This window comes from Triticum urartu, chromosome 4A (genome assembly GCF_056163025.1).
Source record: "Triticum urartu cultivar PI428250 chromosome 4A, HENAU_Tu73, whole genome shotgun sequence".
In the NCBI taxonomy this organism is placed as follows: Eukaryota; Viridiplantae; Streptophyta; class Magnoliopsida; order Poales; family Poaceae; genus Triticum; species Triticum urartu.
In genome coordinates this window covers 191321352-191338691 of record NC_141876.1, presented here as the reverse complement: position 1 = coordinate 191338691, position 17340 = coordinate 191321352, and positions in this window count along the sequence as shown.

Sequence of the window (17340 nt, the reverse complement as noted above, 5' to 3'; positions counted from 1 at the left end):
AACCGGAGTGGCGGAGGGTTATCGGACCCCCCCCCCCCCCGGAGAAATAATGGGCCTTATGGGCCTTGGTGGAGAGAGAGGGCTGGCCTAGGGCAGGCCGCGCGCCCCTCCCCCTCTGGTCCGAATTGGACTAGGAGAGGGGGGCGGCGCCCCCCTATCCTTTCCCCCTCCTAGTAGGAGTAGGAAAGAGGGGAGTCCTACTCCTACTAGGAGGAGGACTCCTCCTCCTGGCGCGCCATAGTGGGCCGGCCGGCCTCCCCCTTGCTCCTTTATATATGGGGGATGGGGGCACCTCTAGACACATAAGTTGATCATTAACCCCTTTGCCATGTGCGGTGCCCCTCTCCACCATAATCCACCTCGATCATATCGTAGCGGTGCTTAGGTGAAGCCCAGCGTCGGTAGCAACATCATCACCGTCAACACGCCGTCGTGCTGACGGAACTCTCCCGTGAAGCTCTGCTGGATCGGTGTTCGTGGGACGTCATCGAGCTGAGCGTGTGCTGAACTCGGAGGTGCCGTGCGTTCGGTACTTGGATCGGTCGGATTGTGAAGACGTTCGACTACATCAACTGCGTTCTCATAACGCTTCCACTTACGGTCTATGAGGATACGTGGACGATACTCTTCCCTCTCATTGCTATGCATCACCATGATCTTGCGTGTGCGTAGGAATTTTTTTGAAATTAATACGTTCCCCAGCAATCCCTCCCCCTCCGCGTCGTCGCAGGGATGGGGAAGAAACCCGCGGAGCCGTCGACCGCGGCAAAGGAGGTCATCACCGAGGGGAGCAAGAGGTCGGCGGAGCTGAACAAGAAGCGGAGCGAGGATGTCGTCTTCGTTCCATCCTCCTTGAGCGGCCTCGTTCTTCAGATGAAGTGCGGGTATCTATGGGGGCAGCCCATCGAGAAAGATCACGGGGCACCCATAGTTTACATGGTGGGTGAGGTGGATCCCCATGACTCTTATCGATTCTTTGCTGCTTACTTCATCTGTGGTCCGTGCCCTCCCTTTTCTGAGTTCTTTGAGGCAACCATGAACATCTATGGATTCCACCTCCTCGATTTCACGCCAAATGCAATGGCGACCATGGCCATCTTCGCGCATTTTTGTGATAATTTCGTCGGAGTGAAGCCCAATGTGGATCTATTCCAGAATTATATTACTTCATCCCGCGGGTGGAGAGCAGAGTTAACCGCTTTGGAATCATCAGCTGGATGCCGCGCGTAGCAAGGAAGATCTAGGACTACCTCCCTGGATACCAGCGCGAGAGGTGGGACAAATGGAGAGGGGACTGGTGTTGGGTCCAGGACAAAGAAGCCCCCAAGTTTTGCGAAGCGCGGTAGGAGTGCGTCGAGAGCGGTAAGGATTGGAGCGCCAAGGGCCTTACCGAGGACAGGTTGCACCTGACAATCAATAGGATCACCCATCTGGCGGCTGCCGGGTTAACCATCGAGCATGTGGGGGCAGATTTTCTTCTCCGTCGTATCTCACCGCTGCAGGAAAGGGACAGGCCTGCGTGGCTGTATGGAGATGCGGCAGACAGGAAGAGGTTGTTGCCGGGGCTGGCCAACAACTTGTCTGTTTATGGCCATGGCTGGTTGTGTGACCAGCTATTTGGCCACTTTGAGTTGTTCAAGCTTCCAGCAACCGTCATCCCCCTGAATATCAACTCTGCCCGGGACCAGATACTGAAGTGGATGCCGGATTGCAATGTTGAAGGGGTTTCAGGCTCGTGGAAGCTCCCTACTCTTGATGAAGAGCTCCAGTGGTCGAGCGCCCTGGTGGAGAGAGCCACCAGGACTGAGGGTGTGATGTATAAGCGCACCTCTACTATGGAGGTGGCGTATATTCTGAAGAGGTTTCAGGAGGACAAGGCTGCCCACCTCGCGGAGATGGAGAAGGCCGTGAAGGCCGGGAAGGGCAAAGGGAAAGTTGGGAATGGAAGCTCGTCCTAGGGAGGGAGCGAAGCGTGAGCCGCGGAAGGATCTGCCGGGGAAGAGCTTGCCGGGGGTGATTTTGCCGGGCTGGATACCCTAGCTATGGCAGCAACGGAGCTCCAGGAGGGAGAGGATGAGGAGAGGGAGGAGGACGCGGCAGCGGCCCCTGAAGATGAGTGGCTCACGGCTGGACCGCAAGCCCCTGCACCGGACCCAGACCAGCGCACCCGCAGGCGCGGCGCGGCCCAAGGAGCGACGACCTCCAACCCTGCGCTAGCCACCAAGAGGGTGAAGAAGACCTCCACCAAGTCTACCAAGGCCGATGTGGCGTGTCGCCAATCCCCTCGCCTTGCTCAGGCCAAGGCTTCTTCCGCCACATGGCCCGCGGCCACGTAGGCGGAGTCCAGCCCCCGCTCCGGCTCGAGCTCCTTGCAAAGCTCGTCTTTCCCGGAGCTTCTGATGTCACGGCAGGCACCGAGGCTGCCGGGGGTTCCACCCTTCCACCTCTAAAGAGAGGAAGGGAGTCTCCCCCTCTCACGGAGTTCAACTTGAACTCCATGCTCATCGCGGAAGAGTGAGGAAGATTTCCTTTCTGTGCTAGATACCTTTTAGGCAGACTTGAACGCTTTTGCTAACTGACCTCTTGTCTTTGTTTGTTGTTGCCGATTAGGGAGGTGGAGGAGGACACAGAGACCCTCGTCCATCGTTCTCGGAAGAGGCTCCGGCGCCTAGGGTCATTGGAGGGCGTGGAGAGCTCGGCCTTGGCGGGGACGGATGCAGAAGACCCCATGTCGAGCCCCCAGTCGGGCCCTCAGCCTGGGAGCGGAGACTTGGCCCCGCCCGCTGGAGATGACGGATACCACATCTCTGTCCCCCCAAGCGGAGGAGGAGGCAAGACGACGCAGGGCGAGCCCCTCCTTGAAGGGTGTGCTTCCCCTGTCGCTCAAGCCAAAGGAACCGTCACCGAACCTTCTGCGGCTGAGACTGCGCAGAAGACCGCCAAGCCTACCCTGGCAGAGGACAAGGTTCACGACCCGACAACAGCTATTGCCGGTGAAACAGAGACTCCTGCCCGGCAGACCTCTCCAGGTATCTTACTTAATAATCCTTCGTTTCATTCGTGCTCTGACTGCCCCTACTGGTTTCTTCATTTGCTTCAAGACTTCCATTTCTTCATTGTTCTCTGGCCCTTTCATATGCAGCCCCTCAAGCCGAAGAACCAGATTTGCTAGAGGTGGTGGCTGACATAGGAAGGGTTGCTGCAGATGAAGCCGTGGAGCTCGCTGCGGCCGAGGGGCAGGATCTCGCTGCTAGGGATGTTCAGGGCTCCTTGGCGGTGATGGAGCACCCTTTTAAGGACGCCCCGGTAGGGGAAGTGGCCATTGAGATGAAGATCCCACCCCCTCGAGCACGCTGGCAATGGTGTGTGTCGTTGCCTGATATCGAAGCCCCCGGCCCGTCCTCAACGGCGAACGCAGAGCTCAATGAAGAGCTTCAGTGTCTACTGGCACCGATGTACCTAGGAGTCGGGTAGGCCGATGACTCGACTATTATCATGATGGATTTGTCCTTCATGAAGTCCATGGCAGTGGGCATGAAGGAAATGTAGGCCCGGCACAGTCAGAAGTGGCAGGAGCTCAAGGAACGGTGTGAGGCTGCCGGCAAGGTGGACCAGAAGCTGAAGGACAAGTGCTTGGAGCTGCGTGAGTGGCACGACAAGCAATTTAAAGTGCTCCTGAGGCATCAAGAGACGCTCCTAATGACAAGGGAGGACGTCATGGCTCGGGAGGCACGCTTGGCGGACCACAAGGCATCTATGGACACCAGAGAGCGAGAGATCTCCCTCTGGGAGGATAAGCTCGAAGCCGCCCTCCGGGCCAAGGACGAAAGCTTGGAGGCTCTGGTGCGGCAACGCACCAAGGAATTGGAGGATAAGCATGGAGCTACCCTAGACACCCTTACTACTGACCATGCCGCCGAGCTGAAGAAACTTATTGAAAATCTGGACGCCGCATCTGCCGCCAAGACTGACCTCGACCGCCAGGTGGCCAAGCTGAACGAGGACCTTGCCAGGAGTGTCAAAGAGGCGGAGAAGCTCAAGGAAGAAGCACGACAGGCGGAGACCCTCTTGGTTGATGTGCAGTCACAGCTCTCCTCCAAGACCCAGAGCCTGGATGCAGCCAACGGCACCATCATAGACCTGAAGGCCGGGATCGACACCTTGGAGAGTGCGTCAAAGTCCATCGAGTCCCGCCAGCAGCTATTATCCAAAGATCTGGACACCGCCAAACGTCTTCGGAAGGATGCAGAGGACAAGTTGAAGAAGCAGGTTGACATGAGCAACCTCTGGATCAAGAGCATGATTGATATCGCAGAATGCCTTGGTGCCCAGGCTGCGGTGACGGGCATGGACGGTCCAGTCTTCTCAGCCAGTAAGCAAGAGGTCCCGAGCATCAAGCCGGGGATCTTCTTTGACGAGTCGATCGAGAAGCTGAAGGTGCATGGAGAGGGGAGGGCCGAGCGCTTCGCGACCGAGTCCCGGAAGCTCGCTCCCAATGCCCTCTTCATGGTCTTGAGCAATATCGCCTGCCGCTATCCAGAGCTCGATCTTGACGACGGATTCAAGAAGCCGCCAGCGGGTGCTGACGTCGCAACCGCCGAGAAGAAAGCCGCTCCCCGTGCCGACAGGGTCCTTCACATTTAAGCTGTTCCTTCTGGCTACCAGACCAAGCATTGGGCCACTATTGTTTCCACTAGGCCCTGTAATGGAACATGATAAATATTTTGTGTTTAGCTATTCTATCCCTAGTGTTCGCACAGAACGGATATTCTCAATTGGATCTTTAAATGTGTGTTTTATCCCCTTGAACCCTATATGCTTGCGTTCGTATGATCGATTCCTGTGTATGCTCTGGATGCCTGCCGATATCATATTGTCGCGATTGTCGTAAGGGTCCGACCCTTAACAATCATCTTGGCATGGATTCGTCTCGACAGGTTTTTCCTAGGTAGCTCTCGATGCAACCTCTCGACGTGCGAGCATGGCTCTGGACAGGATGATGGTGTGATCAAAGAGACTGACCAAAGTTCCTTTGCATGAGGGGTTTCACTATATGAACGCTCACTAGGGTTTAAGGGATAAACGACTGCAAAGACTAGAAATGCGTCAATAAGAGGTGATAACGTAAACTTAGCTTTTGTTTCGAGCCCCCTTTTTATTCTACTGGGTCACGCTCCCAGGCGTGCCCACGGTGCTTGGAGGAGCATAAGCTAATCAGGTGATCTCTTCGTTCCCGGCAGGGACTGACACGTATTCCTTGTGGCTGGCGAGCGTCGGAGCGTAGTGCCGGGCTTCTCTGGTCCTCTTCCCCTTTCTCCCCTTTCCTTTTAAGTCAGTCCAGCGGATGCCATTGCATGGACCACACCAACGCAGGCAGCCTTGCCGAAATATGCTTGCCGGGGTATCTACCGATGGACTCATACCAGCGCTTCGCCCAGGATTACCCTAGTAGGGGAAATACTGGACCGAGCATTGCGCGGTAATCGTCAACATTGACGACGCCAAGGCTAAAGCAGTTCTACTCCTGATGAAGGAAAATGATGAGGAGGGAGCCCACGCTCGCACGTCTTGCGCCCCTTCTCCGAACGGTTCCCGAACGATGGGTACGCCGTACGGGCCGCCGCGACAGGCGTATCTCCATCAACAGCAATTTTTTTCATAGTCGTTATCACGACGAGGCTTAGAGAGCGATAAAATGGCGCGGGAGTGGCCCCCGCTTCCCTTCTTCGTCTTCGCAGGCGCCACGATCGAAGGCGCCGTTGAAGATGAAGATGATGAGGAAGTTGACGCGCTGCGCATGCTTTCAGGTTCGCGCAGGAAAGCCCCCTACTTGGCACGCCAAAGATGTCGTGGGATATCCACGACCACCTATGGGACCAAGAGGCCCCTTGCTGGTTCGGCGGGGGGACGTCGCGTTGCACAAAGAGCAGACCAGCGCATGACAGCACGACAGAGAGCACACAAGCAATTTACCCAGGTTCGAGCCGCTGTGAGGCGTAAAACCCTACTCCTGCTTTGGTGGATTTATGTAACGCCCCGGATACAACTTTCCATATTTGTACTCCAACTCTTGCCTTTTTCCGGAGATGCGATATGAGTTTCCTTTCGTGGTTGGGTTTTGTCTTTGTTTTGCATTTTGTCCATGTCATGCATTTTCGTATCATGTCATCATGTGCATCGCATTTGCATACGTGTTCGTCTCATGCATCCGAGCATTTTCCCCGTTGTCCGTTTTGCGATCCGGCACTCCTATGTCCTCCGGCACCCCCTTTTGCTTTCCGTGAGAGGGTGTTCAACATTCTCGGAATGGACCAAGATTTGTCAAGCGGCCTTGGTACACCACCGGTAGACCGCCTGTCAAGTTTCGTGCCATTTGGAGTCCGTTTGATACTCCAACGGTTAACCGAGGAACCGTAAAGGCCTCGTGTGTGTTGCAGTCCAACACCCCTCCAAAGTGGCCCAAAACTCATCCAAGCCCCCTCCATCCTCTCAGTCGTTCGATCACGATCGCGTGGCTGAAAACCGCACCTTCTTTGGACTCTCCTAGCTCCCTCTACCTATAAAAACACCTTCCCCTCCGAAATCTCAAATCAAACCCTAGCCCTCTTCCACCCCGCGCCGCCGGACACGTCCAGTCCGGCCAGACATATCTCGTGCCGCCGCCTGCAGCCTACCAGGGGCTGCGATGTGTCCCTGCGCCGTCCCCGCGGCCCACTCCTTCCTCCGCCGCCTGCCGCCCGCACCCGCGCCTCGCGCCGCCTGCCTCCGCCGCCCGCCGGCGTCCGCCACCTCACCGGCCGGAGCCAACTCCGCCACCGTGTCGCATGAGCCACCGCGCCGTCCTCTGCCACCTCGCCGCCGACCGCGGATCCACCTCTCCGGCCTTCTCCGACAAGCTCCGACGCTGGCCGCCGTCCACGTCTTTCGCGAGAACTCCGGCGAACACCACCCCCGACAAACCTCTAAGTCCGCGCGCTGGATCTGGATCTGTGCAAACCTGTAACACCCTCGATAATATCCCATGTAATATGAATAATAAAAGGGATAACATAGTTGGCTTACACTCGCCATGTCAAACAAGGTACTTAAATAACATTACATCATCCAAACACTCATGGCCCGACTACGACGCCAAAATAGAAGATAAACCCAACATGCGACACAGTCCCAATCACCCCCAACTGGGCACCACTACTGATCATCAGGAAAGGAAACATAGTAACGTTGAGAGTCCTCGTCGAACTCCCACTTGAGCTCGAGCGCGTCACCTGGAGCGGAATCATCAGGCCCTGCATCTGGTGTAATAGTAATCTGTGAGCCACAGGGACTCAGCAATCTCGCACCCTCGTGATCAAGACTATTTAAGCTTATAGGTAAGGCAAGGTAAATATGTGTGGAGCTGCAGCAAGCGACTAGCATATATGGTGGCTAACTTATTCGCAAAAGAGAGCGAGAAGAGGAGGCAAAGCGCGAGCGAGAAACTAGAGAGCAACCTGCGCAACCATTACTCCAACACCGTGTCCACTTCCCGGACTCCGCCGAGAAGAGGCCATCACGGTAACACACATGGTTGATTCATTTTAATTAAATTAAGGTTCAAGTTATCTACAACCGGACATTAACAAATTCCCATCTGCCCATAACCGCGGGCACGGATTTCGAAAGTTCAAAACCCTGCAGGGGAGTCCCAACTTAGCCCATGACAAGCTCTCACGGTCAACGAAGGAATAGACCTCCTCCCAAGACGTTCCGATCAGACTCGGTATCTCGGTTCTTCAAGACATTTCGACAGGTTAAAACTAGACCAGCAACACCGCCCAAATGTGCCGACAAATCCCGATAGGAGCTGCACATATCTCGTTCTCAGGGCACACTCAAATGAGCCAGACGTCGGGTAGGCCAGCCCAGAGTTGCCCCTGGTAGCCCCGGACATCGCTCGGTTGGACCAACACTCAGAGGAGCACTGGCCCGGGGGGGCTAATATAAGATGACCCTCGGGCTCCGGAAACCCAAGGAAAAAAAGAGGCTAGGTGGCAAATGGTAAACCAATGTTGGGCATTGCTGGAAAAGCTTTAATCAAGGCGAACTATCAAGGGGTTCTCATTATAACCCAACCGCGTAAGGAACGCAAAATCCGGGAACATAACACCGATATGACGGAAACTAGGGCGGCAAGAGTGGAACAAATCACTAGGCGAGAGGCCGAGCCTTCCACCCTTTACCAAGTATATAGATGCATTAAGAAAACATGGCAGTATAATGATATCCCAACAAGTAAATAAATGTTCCAACAAGGAACAGTCTCCAATCTTCACCTGCAACTAGCCACGTTATAAGAGGGGCTGAGCAAAGCGGTAACATAGCCAGTCAACGGTTTTCTAGGACATGGTGGGTTAGAGGTTTGACATGGCAATTTGGGAGGCTTGAAAGCAAATGGTAGGCATCGTATCATTGGCATAGCAAAAGAGCGAGCAAACTAGCATAGCAAAGATAGTAGTGATTTCGAGGGTATGATCATCTTGCCTGCAAAGCTGTCAGAGTTGACTGGATCCTTGAAAGCAAACTCAACGGGCTCCTCGTTAGCGAACTCGTCTCCCGGCTCTACCCAAACAAGACAAACAAGCAAACGGAACACAATCAACCACGTGCAAGGATCAAACAACATGACGCAAAGATGATATGCTATGCGGGATGCGATGCGGGATGCATATGCAAGATATGACAGGGAATGCATGAACCTGGCCTCAACTTGGAAATCCAAGTGTGCCACTGGAAAGATTAGATGAAATCGCTTGAAAACGATATAAGGAACGCCGGAATCGGAGTTACGGTTTGGAAATGGCAAGCGATTCAAATATGACACAGGTCTGCGATTTACAGCAAGTAGCCATCTAAATGCAATGAGATGAACATGCTACAGCACCCAAACATGACAACAAAATACATGGCAGGGATGCATACAAGATGCTTAACAAAAGTCTAGCACTGAGCTACGGCTAATTCATCCATTAACAGGTTCAAACAAGCATGGCAAAAATGCATATGGTAAACAAATCTCAGACTTAGTGAAATTAACACTTGTCTGGAATCTCAGATCAGATAGCACTCTTCGGAGCAACAAAACTACATGCCACAGGATCTGAACATTACAAAGAAGAACATGGCATGGAGCTACTCAAATAGCTTAACAAAATTCCCTTAGTGACCTTGAGCCAAAAGGGATCAGAAAATATACTAACAAGCACGTGAACATAGCAAAAAACATAATCAGTTTTCAGACTTAGTGAAAACTGGCACATGCTGAAATAAAACTCAAGTAGGCATGTTTACGAGCTCGATGCACTCACTACGGTGCAAGCCATGATAAGCTAAGCACACATCTATCAAGAACACACAAAATTCAAACTAGACATGGCAAGAACAATAGCATAGCATGCACGGATCAACTACAACATCATCGGCAAAATTGCAAACAAGTTGACAATTTGCCCAGATTCGCAAAGTAGCAAAAGTAGAGCTCGATTGACTCAAGATAGCATGCTCCATAATTGCAAACAAAGACATGGATGGATAGAGAACAACAATATTAATAAAACATCCTTACTGATCATCCTCAAAAGAGGCACGGATCACTCGAAAACAACATGAACATATGACAACATGAGCTAAACAGGTCAAGGACTTAGTGGAAATGCTAAGTCCCTGAAAACAGAATTACCAAGTGACTCACTTTGCAAGATTGCACTAGTCACCACACACATCACAAAAATACATGGGTTGCACCTCTGGAAAGATGACAAACCCCTTAACAAAACATATGTAGAGCATCAGGGCATATCATGCACACAATAATCATGGCAAAAATGACAAAAGTCTAAATGGAGTAGCAGATCTGACGATTAACTCAAGTAGCCCTCTTCCAACAGCATTTCGGGCATCAAGATGAACTCAAATGAAAATTATGCAATGGAATGAAATGATGTACTCTCTGAGATGAACATTTTGATATGCTATATGCATGAATCGGAGCTACGGGCGCAAAGTTATGAGGCTATGAACAGGAGCACTTGGATCTGGAATCTTTGGGACTTAGTAGAAAAAAACACCTCCGGATCTAGGGTTTACTGTTCACGGCGCGCGAACCGAGGCGGCGGCGCTGCTCGCCAGGGAAGACGAGGACGGCGGCGGTCGGGGCCGGCGGCGGCGGATCCGGCTCTCCCGCGGCCGGAGACGAGGTCGGGGACGGCGGAGGTGCGGCGGCGGGCCTCGCGGCGGGCGCGGGCAGCGGGCGCCGACGAGCTCCGGTGGCGCCGGGCGCGGCCGGCTCCGGTGGAAGGCGGCGGCGCGGGGGAGTGCGGTGGCCAGAGCGGTTGAAGGCGGCGGCGGGACGAAGGGCGCGGGCGGCGGCGGCCTCGGGCTTGCGGGGGCCCGACGTGGGCTTCGCGGGCCTCGGGCGATGGCGGGTTGGCGGCGGTGACATGGCAGGCGGCGGTTGGCGGCGGTGACGATGTCCGGCGCGGTTCGGACAATGTCTGGCGCGTGGAGGGCGAGATCTAGGGTTTCGAGAGAGGGGGATCCGAGATTTTCGAGGAGGACCTATTTATAGGCATAGAGGGAGCTAGGAGAGTCCAAATGAGGTGCGGTTTTCGGCCACGCGATCGTGATCGAACGCTCTAGATGATGGAGCAGGTTTAGGTGGGTTTTGGGCCAAATTGGAGGGGTGTTGGGCTGCAACACACATGAGGCCTTTTTGGTCCCTCGGTTAACCGTTGGAGTATCAAACGAAGTCCAAATGATACGAAACTTAACAGGCGGTCTACCGGTAGTAAACCAAGGCCGCTTGGCAAGTCTCGGTCCAATCCGGAAATGTTTAATCCCCACACACGAAAGAAAGATAGAAATGACCACCGGAGGAGAACGAAGCGCCGGAATGCAAAACGGACAACGGGGAAAATGCTCGAATGCATGAGATGAACACGTATGCAAATGCAATGCACATGATGACATGATATGAGATGCATGACAATGATAACAACACACGGAGACAAAAACCCGAACCCGAGAAAATAAAATAACTTAACGCCTGAAACGGCAAGAGTTGGAGTACAAATTGGGAAAGTTACATCCGGGGTGTTACAAAACCCTAGGGTTGACTTCCTTTTTTCCACTAAGTCTTTTATTTTTGCATCCTGTAGCATTTTTCATCATGCCATAACTCTGCACCCGTAGCTCCGTTTGAGCGTGCCATATATCAAAATGTTCATCATGATGTCCTCTTCATTTTGTTCCATTGCACCATGCTTGTTTGAGTCCATCTTGATGCCCAAATTGTTGTTGCAAGAGTGTTATAAAATGTTAGTTCCTGATTCTTATCAGATTATGAGCATTTGTCATTTTTGCCATGATTAATGTGTGATGCATATGAGCATGATCTCTACATGTGTTTTGGGATATGCCATGCCATCTTTACAGGGGTGTATGCCATGTATTTTTGTGATCAATGCGGTGACTAGCACAAGCATGCAAAGTAGCTCTCGTGATGTTGCTGATTTCAGGGACTTAGAATTTCACTAAGTCTTTGCTTTGCTGTTATTTTTATGCCATGTATTCATGTTGCTACAAAGAGATCCATGCCTCTTTTGAGTATGTTCAGTAAGGATGATTTGGGAATATGGTTGTGCTCTATCCCTCCATGCCCCTGTTTGCATTTATGGAGTGCCCTAGCATGACTCAATCTTGCTCTACTTTTGCTATAAAATGTTCCTGGCAGATTGTTTACGTGTTAATCAATTTTACCAAGATTGTTGTAGTTGAACCATGCATGCTATGAGATTGTTTTTGCCATGGTTAGCTTCATGAACATGTCTTCTTGCTGGTAGTATGCTTAGCTTGTCATGCAATGCCTTGTGGTGAGTGCATCGAGCTCGCAAACATGCCTTCATAATTCTGTTTATGCCATGTCCAGTTTTCTGCTAAGGCTGAATCTGTTAACGAAACTTGCTATGTTTACGTGGGTGCCATCATATTTTATGTTCCTTTTTGGCTTATGGTCAGTAAGGGACTTTTGTTATATGCTTTGAGTAGATTCATGTCATGCATTTGTTTGCTATGTTCTGATCCTGTAGAATGTTGTTATCTTGCTCTGAACTTTGCTTCCTGATGTTAATTCCTGACATGTTATTTTCTCTAAGTCTGAGAAGCTGATATCTTTTGCACTTTTGCCATGATTGTTTGAAACTGATCTTGTGTGATTTAGCCGTAGCTCAGTGTTCATATTTTGTCAAGAATCTTGAGTAGATCACTGCCATGTGCTTTGTTGTTATGTTGGAGTGCAGTAGCTTAGTTTCTTGTTGCATTCTAGATGGCATCATGCTGTTAACTGCAGAATTGTGCCATTCTTGTTTTGCTTGCCATTTGCAAACCGTGCATCCGATTCCGGTGATCTTTATATTGATTTCGATCGAAATCAACTCATCTTTCCAGCGGCACTCTTGGTTTGCCAAGTTGAGGCCTGATTCAATCTTTTCCTTCCGGAGCATGCATATGCATTGCATATCACATCCCGCATATCATGCCATGTTTTGCATCATGTTGCTTGCGCATTGCACCATGGTTGATTGTTGTCTCCTTTGCTTGTGTTCTTGCCTTGGGTAGAGCCAGGAGACGAGTACATGATCGAGGAACCCGTTGAGTACGCTTACGAGGATCAAGCTTTCGTCAACTCGGAGAACTTTGCAGGCAAGATGACCATACCCTCGAAATCACTTCTATCTTTGGTTGCTAGTTGTTCGCTCTTTTGCCATGCTGCGATACCTACCACTTGCTATATCATGCCTCCCATTATTGCCATGTCAAGCCTCTAACCCACCTTGTCCTAGCAAACCGTTGTTTGACTATGTTACCGCTTTGCTCAGCCCCTCTTATAGCGTTGTTAGTTGCAGGTGAAGATGGAGTTTGTTCCTTGTTGGAACATGATTATTGTTGGGATATCACAATATCTCTTATTTAATTAACGCACCTATATACTTGGTAAAGGGGGGAAGGCTGGCCTTATGCCTGGTGTTTTGTTCCACTCTTGCCGCCCTAGTTTCTGTCATACCGGTGTTATGTTCCTTGATTTTGCGTTCCTTACGCGTTGGGTTATAATGGGAACACCTTGACAGTTCGCCTTGAATAAAACTCCTCCAGCAAGGCCCAACTGTGGTTTTACCATTTGCCACCTAAGCCTTTTTCCCTTGGGTTTCGCGGACTCAAGGGTCATCTTTATTTTAAACCCCCGGGCCAGTGCTCCTCTGAGTGTTGGTCCAACCTGTCAGGAGCCGATGGCCACCAGGGGCAACTCTGGGTTGGCCTACCGGAATCTTGGACAATCCGGTGTGCCCTGAGAACGAGATATGTGCAGATCCTATTGGGATTTGTTGGCACATTCGGGTGGCTTTGCTGGTCTTGTTTTACCATTGTCGAGATGTCTTGTAACTGGGATTCCGAGTCTGATCGGGCCGTCCTGGGAGAAGGAATATCCTTCGTTGACCATGAGAGCTTGTGATGGGCTAAGTTGGGACATCCCTGCAGGGTTTTGAACTTTCGAAAGCTGTGCCCGCGGTTATGGGCAGATGGGAATTTGTTAATATCCGGTTGTAGAAAACCTGACACTTAACTTAATTAAAATGAATCAACCGCGTGTGTAGCCATGATGGTCTCTTTTCGGCGGAGTCCGGGAAGAGAACACGGTTTCGTGTTATGCTTGAACGTAAGTAGTTTCAGGATCACTTCTTGATCTTTATAGCTTCTCGACCGTGCTTTGCTTCTCTTCTCGCTCTCATTTGCGTAAGTTAGCCATCATATATGCTAGTTCTTGCTGCAGCTCCACCTCACTACCTTTTCCTACCTTAAGCTTAAATAGTCTTGATCGCGAGGGTGTGAGATTGCTGAGTCCCCGTGACTCACAGATACTTCCAAAATAGTTGCAGGTGCCGATGATGCACGTGCAGATGACGCAACTGAGCTCAAGAGGGAGCTCGATGAAGATCGTGTTCGATTGTGTTGTTTCATTTCCAGTTGATCAGTAGTGGAGCCCAGTCGGGGCGATCGGGGGCCTATGCATTTGGGGTTGTCTTTATTTTGGTTCCGTAGTCGGACCTTGACTGTATTCTGGATGATGTAATGCTATATTTATGTCTTGTGTGAAGTGGCGATTGTAAGCCAACTCTTTATCTCTTTCTTATTCAGTACATGGGATGTGTAAAGATTACCCCTCTTGCGACGTGCCTACTATGCGGCTATGCCTCTAAGTCGTGCTCCGACACGTGGGAGATATAGCCGCATCGTGGGTGTTACAATTTATGGTGGAATGGAGGTGGTGAAGCGCAGTACACTTGCCCGGCAGGGGTTGCCTAAGGGCAGTAGCAACTACGCGCGTATGGGGGTGTGGGTTCATCAACTTTTCAACCCTTTCTATGGTTGCCACGGGCCTCCTTTTATAGATTAAGCGGTCACCACAATGGCAAAGTAGTCATTATGCATTGATATGATAGCAAACAGTGCCATCATACCTAACTCTGCGGGCTGACAAGGCGCATTAAATGCATTGCTTAGTGTCACATCACTGGTCGCCCGACAATGCTTGTCGGGCTATCTTGCCAGCCCCGCACCTGTTCTATTGACAGCAGGATGGGTGTCACCTGTGGGTTTCTTCTGTAGGAAATGGTTGTCATGTGGCGAATGGATGCCACTTAATCATCTTGCGGCTTGACACCGCACTGATGGACGAAGTGGGTCGTGCTGGAGTGGTTGGTGAGGTGGTTTTGCCTCCGCGAGCCCCCGGCAGGGCCCTGCCGGGGTGCCTTGGTCGTCTGCTTCTGGGGGGTGGCCTTGCCCCTTGCCGGGCTCGCCTGTCCGGCAAGGGAGGGCCTTCTCTTGGCGATATCTCGCTTCTTAGGCTTGGCCTTGGTCTCTCTGAGCTGCATGCTGGTCCTCCGAATCTTTTGACTCCTTGTGCTCTGGCATGGTCTTGGCTTGTCCGTGCACGAGTCAGGGGAAAATGCATACCCCTGTATATTTTCCCCGACACCTCATGAGTTCATTCTTCACACGAATCATGAAACACTTAAGTACCTCAAGAGTCAAACTAAGTTGAATAAGCGTCATGCTAAGTGGAATGAATTCATTGAGTCACTTCCCTATGTCATCAAATACATCAAAGGTAAGGAAAATGTTGTGGCGGATGCACTTTCCGATAGATGCATGCTTGTTACCCAACTTAAATTGAATGTCATTGGCTTTGAGCACATAAAAGACTTATATGCGCATGATCCTACTTTTGCTATCCCTTATGCCAAACGTTTGACGCATATGTCTTGGTAACAATATTACATCAAGGATGATTATCTTATGGGAGCTAACAAACTATGTATCCCTGAGTCTTCTGTTTGTTTATTACTTTTGCAAGAAGCTCATGGAGGAGGACTAAGGGGACACTTTGAACGTGACAAGACATTCGCTACGCTCTCCAAGAACTACTTTTGGCCCAAGATGTTCCGCGACGTCTCACACTTCACCAACCGATGCTCTACATGCCGCAAAGCTAAGTCTAAAGCTCAATTCCATGGTCTCTATATGCCACTTCCTATTCCATATCACCCATGGGAAGATATTAGTATGTATTTTGTGCTTGGTTTGCCTAGAACTAGAAATGACAAAGATTCCGTGTTTGTTGTTGTGGACCGATTATCTAAAATGGCTCATTTCATCCCATGCAACAAGATAGACGATGCTTCACATGTTGCAAATCTTTTTTGTAGGGAAATCTTGCGCCTATACGGAGTGCCAAAGACGACTGTCTCGGACCGTGACGTCAAGTTTCTAAGCTACTTTTGGAAGACCTTATGCACCAAGCTTGGAATCAAGCTTTTGTTCTCTTCGGCAAACCATCCTCAAACCGACGGCCAAACGGAGGTCACGAACCGACACTCTCGACTCCACTACGCGTGTTGATCAAGAAGAACATCAAGGAGTGGGAGGAGTGCCTATCTATCGCCGAGTACGCCTACAACCGCGCAAGACACTTGACTACCGGCAAGTCCCCCTTCGAGGTCGTCTACGGCTTCAGCCCGTTGTCCCATTGGACATTCTCCCTCTACCACTACAGGAGAGCAGCAATATGGACGCAAGTGCACGAGTGAACTATCTCAAGAAGATGCATGAAGATACAAGGCACACCATCCAGCGCGAAGTACAATGACTTGCGACCAAGCTCAACATCAACAAGCAACCCATGATATTCAACATTGGAGATCTTGTGTGGCTACACCTTCGCAAGGACCGCTTCCCCAACGAACGCAAATCCAAACTTCTACCTCGAGCCGACGGACCCTTCAAGGTGCTTGAATGCTACAACAACAAGGCCTACAAGATCGACATTCTGCGACAAGTACTCCGTTAGCGACATCTTCAACGTCAAAGATCTTTCTACCAACCATGGTGATGAGGCTTTTGATCCGAGGTCGGATCTTTCCCAAGGGGGGGGGGGGTTGATGCGGAGCATCCCAAGGTCATCCCCATGGACCTACCTACAGCTCCCACGACACCACTTGGACCAATGACAAGGGCTCGAGCAAAGGCTATCAAAGATAAGGTGAACTCGCTCCTCTCCGAACTACCACCTCCTACATATGAGACATGGTTACTACATCAAACGGAAACCCTATGTGTGATCATGTGTTTGGAGGAAGGCCACGGATCAGCTACACCCAACGGACAAGACGACGAGGACACCAAGTACAAGGACCAAGAGAAGAAACTCCCTAAAGTTGACAGCCACCGGACGACCGGTCCTCGTCAGACATCCGATGCCTGGAGCGTCTACCGGTCAGCCCAAACACCAGCCAGCAAAGACTCCAGCGACCGGACGACCGACAAGTACCGGACGACCGACGTCCCCCAGCCACCGGATGACCGACACCCTCCGGAAATCCTCCACCTCCGGAACAGAGACAAAACATCAGAAGTCCGAGACCCACCGGGGCCGACCACGACCGAACGTCCGACAGGACCCCAACAGAGCCAAAACGCCGGAAGTCCGACACTTACCGGACGTCCGCTCCTCCGCGAGACACCGGACGACTGGTAACTGTCGGACGTCTGACACCTGTGAGTGCACGCGTGTTGGGCCGAAGCCCATGTACCCCTTCACCCACATAGGATATATATACTCCTCCTCCCCCCTCTTTCTAAGGTTAGCAAAGTGATAGCTCATTTGAGAGATAGAGCTTTGCTCATCCACTTGATTACTTCTTCATCGGAGTTCACAACCTCTACGGAGAAGATATTATCATTAACCAT